This window comes from Dipodomys spectabilis, unplaced genomic scaffold (genome assembly GCF_019054845.1).
Source record: "Dipodomys spectabilis isolate Male_0828 unplaced genomic scaffold, ASM1905484v1 ptg000094l, whole genome shotgun sequence".
Taxonomy (NCBI): Eukaryota; Metazoa; Chordata; class Mammalia; order Rodentia; family Heteromyidae; genus Dipodomys; species Dipodomys spectabilis.
In genome coordinates, this window is record NW_024870771.1 from 20,450,420 (window position 1) to 20,460,466 (window position 10,047).

A 10,047-nucleotide genomic window follows, 5' to 3' on the forward strand; every position below is an offset into this window, starting at 1 on the left:
TCTGAAAAACTAGGAATCTATGGGACATTCCTCAATATAATAAAGGCTGTATATAAACCTACAGCTAGCATTATACTAAATGGCAAAAAGCTAAAGCTATTTCCTCTAAATTCACGAATGATACAAGGATGTCTACTCTCCCCACTTCACTTCAATTTAGTATTAGAATGCTTAACTAGAGCAATAAGACAAGATGCAAACATAAAGGGGATCCAAATAAGGAAAGCTGAATTAAAACTCTCCCTCTTTGCAGATGACATTTTCTTATATTTAAAGAGGCCCATGGACTCCACTCCCAAGTTACTCAAGCTGGCAAATTAGCAGAATATAAAATTAACCTTCATAAATCAATGAATTTTCTGTATTCAAATAGCAAGAAGAGCATGGCTGAAATCAGGAAAGCAACTCCTTTTGTAATAGCTCACAAAAAATAAAACACCATCGGGCACTGGTGGTTCATGCTTGTAATCCTAGCTACTCAGGAGGTGAGATATAAGGAATGCAGTTCAACGTCAGCCAGGGGAGGAAAGTCTGTGAAACTCTTATCTTCAATAAACTACCAGAAAACTGGAAGTGGTGCTGTAGTTCAAGTGGCAGAGCACTCGACTTGAGCTGAAGAGCTGAGGGACAGTGCCCAGGCCCAGAGTTCAAGCCCCATGACTGACAATGTAAATAAATAAATAAAATTAAATAAAAATAAAATAAAATACCTAGGAGTTAACTAAAGAAGTGAGAGACCTCTATGATCAAAACATTAAAAACCTGAAAAGGAAACTAAAGCAGAACTGAAGAATTGGAAAACATCTATGCTCCTGGATTGGGACGATTTACATCTTGAAAACGGTGATAATGCCCAAGGTTATCTACAAATCCAATGCAATACCTATCAATATCCCAACCAACCTCATTCTTCAAGGAAATAGAAGAAGTAATCCAAAAGTTCATATGGAACAATAAAAGATCCCGAATCGCAAAACAAGCATTAGCAGAATTTACAGTGCTGAAGAAATACCAATACCAAATTGGAAACTCTACTACAAAGCCACAGTAATCAAAACAGCTTGGTACTGGCACAAGAACAGACCTGAGGACCAAGGGAATAGAACTGAAGACCCAGAAATGAAACCACAGACCTATAGCCACCTAATCTTCGATAAAGAAGCTATAAAATAGAATGGAAGGAAGACAGCCTTTTCAGCAAATGGTGCTGGCAAAATTAGAAAACTCTAGGGCTCCTTTGCACGGGCCAAAATTTTCTTATTAAAGACCCAGAAAGACAAGAAATCGAAGAAAAGTTGTGGAAAAATGGGAGTGCATGAAACTGCAGAGCTTCTGCATGACAAAGGACATAGCTAACAAGATTAATAGAAAGCCCACAGCTTGGGAGAAGTTTTTCACTAGCAATACAATGGACAAGGGTTTCATAATCTAAAATACAATCAGAACTCAAAAATTTTAATCCTCCAAAAAAATCATCAAAGAAAAAACTGCCCAATTACTAAGTGGGCTAAAGACTTAAAGAGAAAGTTATCGAAAGAGGAAATAAGAATGGCCAATAGAAACATGAAGAAATGCTCAACTTCTCTAGACATAAAAAAAAAAATGTAAATCAAAACAACATTGAGATACCCTCACCCAAGTGAGAATGGCTACAATCAAGAAATCTAGTAACAACAGATGCTGGAGGGGATGTGGCCAGAAGGGAACCTTACTGCATTGTTGGTAGGAGTGTAAAAGTGTTCAACCACTTTGGAAAGCAGTATGGAAGTTCCTCAAAAGACTCCACATAGAGCTCCACTATGACCCAGCAATCCCACTCCTGAGTATTTACCCAAATGATCACAAACAAGGCCATACTAGAGCTACCATCACAACTATGTTTATCACAGCATTATTCACTATAGCTAAGATATGGAACCAAATCAGATGCCCCTCAGTAGATGACAGGATCAAGATAATGTGGTTTATATATAGAATGGAATTGTATGCCTCCATCAGAAAATATGACACAGCCCTATTTGTTAGAAAATGGAAAGACTTGGAAAAAATTTTATTAAGTGATGTAAGCCAGGCCCAAAGAAACATAGGTCCCGTGGTTACCCTTATTTGCAATAATGAGTACATGTCTAGGACAAGCAGAAAGTGTCAAAAACTATGTACATATGAACATATAAGCTGATGCTAAGCGAAATAAACCCCTAGATAGGGACACAAGAGGTTTTATCTTTGTTGGTATTGTTTTTAATGTATTTATCATGTACTGTGTCATTTTTTTTTTTTTTTTGTTTCTTGGGTATGTTCTTCCCCACGGTACAAGCCCTTTTATCACTGTATTTGATTCTGGTGCCCTGCATCTTCTATATATATTTTTCTAATTTGGGGAGGGAAAGGAAATAACAAAATGCTGAAATAAGGATACAGTTTGATCCATTGTAACCATGAGACGTACAAGACACTATGTTGATAACAAACTTTACAGTTTTGGGAGTGGGGAGGGACAAGTTAGGGAGGTGAGGAAAAAAAAAGGGTGTTAAGGGGAAAAAAAGGAGAGGGTAACAATGTTGTTAGGAAATATTCTCATGTCCTTACTCATGTAACTGTAACCCACTGTACAGTATCATTACAATAAAAAGATATTTTTCAAAATATGAGAAACAAAAGCAAAAATGGTTGGGATCCACAAGGTTTGGTCAAAGAAAGGTATCAATGTAAAGGTATCAGAATAAATAGAAAGATGAATCTGGAAGATTTTCACAATGTAGAATTTAGTATTTTTACAGTTCCTTGTATGCAGGACAATACCATGAGCGTGAAGAAGAGAGTTTTTAAAAGATTGCTGCTTATTCTACATACTCAAAGATATTGCATGAATGACTGAAGGGAGGCTGCCATAAATCAATTCACATATAAATCCATCATATATAATACACAGATTTTCCCTAACTTATTCAAAGAAAATCCCAATGGGTTCCTAAAGATAAAGATATTCATGCAACATAGTAAAATCATAGAATTGCCTATGTTCTACATCAGGGATAGGAAATTTAGCTCATAGTCATCATTATTTAATACTATCATAATAGCTAGCATATCATATCAATATGTTTTCCAATAGTTTTAATTCTGCCAGATTTCAATTTTTGTACACAATTACCTTTATTATTTGTTTTCCAAGTCTACTTTTATTCTTATAATTAAAATCTTTGATAGTCTTTGCGATAGTCACATAAAAGGAAACTTCAAGTAAGTCTTATCAAATTTATTTCGTGTCTATTATGTTTTCTATTACTTTTCTTAATTCAAAACCCTTGAACTCTGAGCACATAAAACTGAAAAAAGAAAAACATTGCTTTGGAATAGTCCATTGAATTACGTAGAGGACATAAACGAAAGATATCTCAAGAAATAGAATTTGTCTTTGTAGCCAGTAGAAGACCACATTTTGTCACCTAGATGAAAATTCCAGTGTTCACTAAATTTTCTTGCCTCATGGGCTGTTTAGCTCCTTACCTGCAAAATCCTGCTCAAACAGAAGACAAAAATTCAATTTCTCTATGCAATATTAATGTTTTACATCTCATAGCACAGTGTTATGACTAAGAAGGAAAAGCTCAGAGAAGCCAGTTTTGCCTGGGTTTCAATGTTAATTATTCCATTGACTTGTGTTCTGTGCTTCAGTTTTCTCATCAACAGAAAGGCAGTATGACTAATAAAGGGATAATATGACTCTAGATCCTAGGATAATTATGAGTAGTGAATGTTTGAATATTTATTGGACATCTTAAAGATCTCTATAGATACATACATATGTATATATGTATGTGTACTATATATGTATGTATACTAAGCACTACATAAGGATTACTGAACACCAATAAATTGGACTTCATTTTAAAACCAATAGGAGCATCATTACATAAGCCAAACAAAGCATAATTGTGAATTTTCTCCCAGGCTGCGTGATATTTAGCTATGAATTTATAATTGATAGGAATGTGACATCTACCATGACATCCTAAGAGGAAAAGAGAAATAATCATATTTTGTGTTGCTTCAGATGAGAGACAGGGCTGAGATCAGTTAGTGGGAAGTCAGAAGTACTTTTTACCACTTAGATATATTAAACAGTACAATAAAGCCCATCAAAAAGTAGCGTTCTCAACCTCTGAATGTAGTTCTAGCAAAAACTAGAAGATAGAGTAAGCTTTGAGGATATAATAAAGAGAAGTTCTGTAGTGGGTAAGGCTTTGGAAAAAATGAGCACTAAAAAGATTTCCACCTCTAAAGTCATGAATGTAACGTGACAAATATCATTGAATCTTGGCAAACACAAAGCAGTGCAAATGGAGGGCACTGCTGGTCTTTATCAATAATGCAAACCAATCAGCTCCATCAATGGTCGGGAAGAGGAAACAGCAGTGAGAGTGGCCATGTTTTTGAGGAATCGACGGAAGTTCATTTAGGAGTTTTAGGCCTGAGTGCCATGGTTCTGGGAGAATGCCGATATTAGAACTAGGTGATGGGAGAGCAGGGAGAGATCACTAGAAGGGCAAGATGCCAATTAATACCAATCCCTTCCTTCTGTATTCTCCCCCCCCTTCATCCCTTCCACACACACACATACACTTGAAAGATACCTATGGCCCTGCAGCATCTCAGAGTGGCTGGTTGACTTCTGACAATTATAAATCTTGTTCTGCAAGTGGAAATTGATGGGCAGTGAATGGAAGGTAGATTGGGGTGATGCAGAATTGATAGAATGCCACTGAGATAAATGGCCAAACACAATTTTACCAAGGACAAACACTACATCTTGTCTTCATTAAGGGTTGAAGGAATCCATTTGTGTACGTACTTTCCTTCCCCTTCACAAACATAGGACTTTGGAATTACACTGAAGATAAAGCTTTACTTGGTCTAATTTTCAGAGTTTACTTTGGCAATACCAATCTTTTCTAGTTTTTGCTAACAATGTGGACATCAAAATTAGATTATTGTTAAAAATGAAGAATTTGCTTTTACTCTGACATGTTTGGGCTTTTTACATTTGTTTCAATATTCAGTACATATTTCTTGAGTTTCCCCAAAGACTTCATTTTGGGAGAAAATAAGAAATCTTTGAACCCTTGTGGACTTGAATTTTTAAATAATTACCAGAGAACATTTCATATTATATAGATCACGTTGAGTCTTCCTTATATATTGTTTCTTATCTCAAAGCAATACCCATAAATTTTATAGATGTTATGAAATTTTAAAACCTACAGAACTCCAAAGACTGAGCCCATGTTTAAAGCTGAAAATGAAAGCTAGCATAGGAATCTTAGAAGACATAAATGCTGTTACAATAAAACCAAGACTCATAATATCTTCTGGTTCTCTGTCTAATGTGTTTTCTTCATGATAATAACAATGTATTTGATGACACAAGTATTAGCTGAGTTCTAATAATATTTGCAACATTAAGTTTAGTATAGGGGATATAGTAAAGTAGTTTTGAATTTCCACACATCTGTCTACAGGTCTGTGCAAACTAATAGATGAAACATAATAGTGTTTAAAGTAAAATATAAAGAGTGAATAGAAAGAAACCCCTGGATTGGCTGGCTTTAAACATCAAAGTAATAGGCTTACAAGTTTTTCATGAATGAAGAAAATGAAGATATTATGTCCCTTTAATCTTCCACATATTCAGTAATTAATATGCAATAGATGTTTGAGTCACATGCTACAAATATTGAAAAACTATTTCTTGTGCTTTTTTCTATATGGAGCACTGGGAAGAGAATAGGAGAAAACAGACATATTTCTATTCTTATGAAATAGTTTTGGTGGCAAGGATAATGGACAGAGGCAAATATAATTTTAAGAAAAGAGAGTTTAAAAAAGGTTGTGTGAAAATAAACATGATATTATCATAAAGAATGACTACATAGCTGTATTATTTTAATGATCCAGAGAACTCACATTCAGGAAATAATTTTTAAATTTGGAAACATAAATAGTCACCCGTGCTGTAAGGAATATTCTAGCTTAGCAGAAAACAGCTTGTAGAAGGGTTCTTTATTCCTGAATAGGGTCTCAATGCTATGGAACATTTAAAAAGCTAAGTTTAGGATGAAAAAGGAAAGTAAAGATCAGAGACATCATTTCAGAGATGTGAGAGTGGCAGAGTTTTGCATATGAGGATAAAGGGGTGGATCACTGAAGCATTTAAGGAGACTGACAAGATCCTTTGAATGATTGTTTTGATTGTAATGAATGGAACAAGAGATATCAATCTTAAGAGCCAAAGAAACTAGTTAGGTAGTTCAACTGTAAACAAGAAAAGAAGCAAGGACGATTTCATCTAGAATGATGCATTTTTGCCCAGTGGAAATTTAGCAATAAGGGACACATTTTTTTTAAATGGTAGTAAGTTTCTTAAAGAGAAAAATGAAATATATTGCAAGTGAGATGAGGGCTGGAGAAAAGCTACAGTGCCTAGGCATATTTTTTATTGACTTGCCTGGTAGTAGTTAGGTAGAGTCATCTTATTTCATCTGGTAGGTAAAGGGCAGGGGTGCTGGTAAACATCCTACAGAATATAACTCATTAAATATGATCTTACGTTGTCAGAGACATCATGAAGATGATACTTATACAGTCTGATATGTTTTCCCCATAGTTAGAAGGGAGCCAAACTAGGTTCAGTACTCTGCTGTTGTCATCCTGAAATTCTGAAATTGCAACTGTGAACTTGTCATCTGGAAGTGAAATTCAATAGGACAATAGAACAAGCTTATGAGAAGTGTAGACAGTTATTATCTTCCCTGCTGCTCCATTGACACTTAAGACTTACCATATCTGAGGAGGACTTTAAGGGAGCCCCAAGGTTTATAGCTGTTTAGAGAGACTACCATAAACACAGTAAAGGTATTACATATATGATTGTGTCCTGTGACTGGTATCTGAAATCTCAAGAGACCACATTTCCTGTTTGCAATTGTTTCCAAGGCAGGAAAATAGGAAAGACTTTCAAGGAAATATATGTAGCTAAAGGACCTTCAATTTTTTTTCATGCATACATTACTCCTCTGTGTATGTTCAATGCTTAACTTTAACTTATAATTTTAAGTAAGTGAAAATAGAAAAATCATTGTTTCCTTTTTTTCTTTCCTTTCTGTTCAGAACAATTTCAGAATATGCACAGATGAAGATATGAGATTAGAAACAATCAAGTTAGTTTTGTGAAACAGCTATATCATTATGATTGTGTATAAAATGCAAATGTTCTCATATCTGAATTCAACAGGCACTATAAAAGGATAAATGTGAAATTTTCTTCTTCAAAATTTATCCTTTTAATTTTTCTCTATTTAAAATTACATCAAGCCAGGAGCCAGTGGCTCATGCCTGTAATCCTAGCTACTCAGGAGGCTGAGATCTGAGGATCACGGTTCAAAGCCAGCCTGGACTGGAAAGCCCATGACACTCTTATCTCCAATAAACCACTAGATAACAAGGAGTGGAGCTGTGGCTTAAGCTGTAGAGCACTCGCCTTGAGCTGAAGAGCAAGGGATAGCGCCCAAGCCGAGTTCAAGCCCCATGACTGACAAAATAAATGAAAAATAAAAATAAAATGACATCAAATAAATTAATGCCATGATAAATCAAACAAGATACAGAAGAAGAAAATCTTTATACATTAGTATGTTTGACATCATATTATCTACTCACTTAAACATGGGTTCCTTACACTTTTATACTGCAATAATTCCTGGTGATAAGCATTAGAATTTCTTTTTTTAAAAGTTTTATTAATAAGTTATTTTATTGTGAAAATACCTTACAGAGAGGTTACAATTACATGAGCAACATAATGAGTACATTTCTTATCAAGCATTGTTGCCTCCTCCTTTTTCTTTTCTTTTTTAAAAATTATTATTATTATTATTTTATTGTGAGAATTCCATACAGAGGAGTTACAATTACATGGGCAAGATAAAGAGTACATTTCTTATCAAGCATTTTTGCCTCCTCCTTGTTTCCCCTTCCCATCCCTTCCCATACTCCTCCCCTCCTCCCACCCGATCCTCCCCCGACCGCCCACCAAAGTTGTTAAGGTCGGTTCTCTACATAACAACTTATACATCTCATTGTTGCAATGGGTCCACCTGTATCCCTAGTTAAATGATTTGTTTTTGTCCCTTCCTCTCCACAAATTATACCAACATCAAATATAGTGAAAATATGGGTTATGCTGTGGGAGAGGGACATACAAAGCAACATAGAAATCATCTTATAAATATGATAGAAACAATTGCATGAAAGGAAAAAAAAACAAAAAACATTTGAAACTTATCTTGGGGTTGATTCCCCTAACATCAACTTATCTGACCTTTTCTGCTTGTCTCAGACATATACTAGTTATTGCAAATAAGGGAAACCAGGGGACCTATGTTTCTTTGGGCCTGGCTTACTTAATATAATTTTTTCCAAGCCTTTCCATTTCCTAATAAACGGGGCAATATCATTCTTTCTGATGCAGGCATAGAATTCCATTGTGTATATATACCACATTTTCTTGATCCATTCATCTACGAGGGACATCTGGGTTGTTTCCATATCTTAGCTATGGTAAATAATGCTGCAATATACATAGTCGTGCTGGTAGCTTTAGTGTGGTCCTGTTTGTGACCATTTGGGTAAATCCCCAAATTGGGATTGCTGGGTCATAGGGGAGCTCTATGTGGAGTCTTTTGAGGAACCTCCATACTGCTTTCCAAAGTGGTTGAACAAGTTTACACCAACAATGCTGTAAGGTTCCCTTCTGTCCACATCCCCTCCAGCATGTGTTGTTTAAAATTAGGGTTCTTGATTATAGCCATTCTAACTAGAGTGAGGTGGTATCTCAATGTTGTTTTGATTTGCATTTCTTTTATGGCTAGAGAGATTGAGCATTTCTTCATGTGTCTTTTGGTCATCCTTCTTTCCTCTTCAGAAAAGTTTCTCTTTAAGTCTTTAGCCCACTTATTTATTGGGCAGTTGTTTCTTTGAAGATTTGTTATTGGGGGATTTAATTTTTTAAGTTCCAGGTATATTTTAGATATGAGACCTTGTCTGTTGTATGGCTAGTGAAGATCTTCTCCCAATCCGTGGGCTTTGTATTGATCTTGCAAGCTATGTCCTTTGCCATGCAGAATCTCTGCAACTTCATGCAATCCCATTTGTCCAACCTTTCTTTGATTTCTTGTGTTTCTGGGTCTCTATTAAGAAAATTTCAGCCTGTGCCAAGGAGACCTAGGGTTTCTCCTATTCCATCCTGTAATGTTTTCAGAGTGTTTGTTTTGACTCCGAGGTCTTTGATCCATTTGGAGTTGATTCTGGTGCAAGGTGATATATAAAGATCTAGCTTTAGTTTTCTACAAGTAGTTAACCAGTTTTGCCAGCACCATTCACTGAAGAGGTTGTCTTGCTTCCATTCTATTTTTTAGCTCCTTTATCAAAGATTAGATGGCTATAGGTCTTTAGGTTCATTTCTGAGTTTTCAAGTCTATTCCATTTGTCCTGGTGTCTGTTCTTGTGACAGTACCAAGCTGTTTTGATTACTATGTCTTTGTAGTAGAGATTGCTATCTTCCTCTGCTTCTAAGCATTAGAATTTCAAGGTTGAGAATTCCTGGTATAGAAAGTATCAGAGGAGATGGAGAAAAGTGGACAAATACAAGATTGGTCTCCAGGCAAAGATAACTGGACTTTCCATTGCATTGTTGGAGGATACCCAACAAATGTGAAGAACAAACAGCTAGCTGCGTACTAAATTCATGAAATGACATGTCTTTTAATTTATTCCCAAAGACAGTTACAGTACGTATATATAGATAGTTCGGTGACTTTTTAAAAAGAAAAATGCATTTGATTGTCCAAAATCTAAGCGCTATTAAAAGACAAACTCTAGTTTAAATCAGAAGCCCTTAGGATTCACAGAAAGCTTGTCCTGTGGGATACTCATCTTCCCATTATTACAAGATGTGGTTTCATCTAAAATTTACGTGACAAATTGTAA

The 10,047-nt window shown here is 35.5% G+C and overlaps 1 long non-coding RNA gene across 1 annotated transcript; it reads left to right on the top strand.

The window, feature by feature from the left end:
* Positions 1-442: 442 nt before the first annotated feature.
* LOC122112322 lies at positions 443-7,525 on the top strand. Its single transcript, XR_006148198.1, has 3 exons — positions 443-576; positions 3,425-3,427; positions 7,514-7,525. It is a non-coding gene; the product is annotated as an uncharacterized LOC122112322 (long non-coding RNA).
* The last annotated feature ends 2,522 nt before the right edge of the window (positions 7,526-10,047 follow it).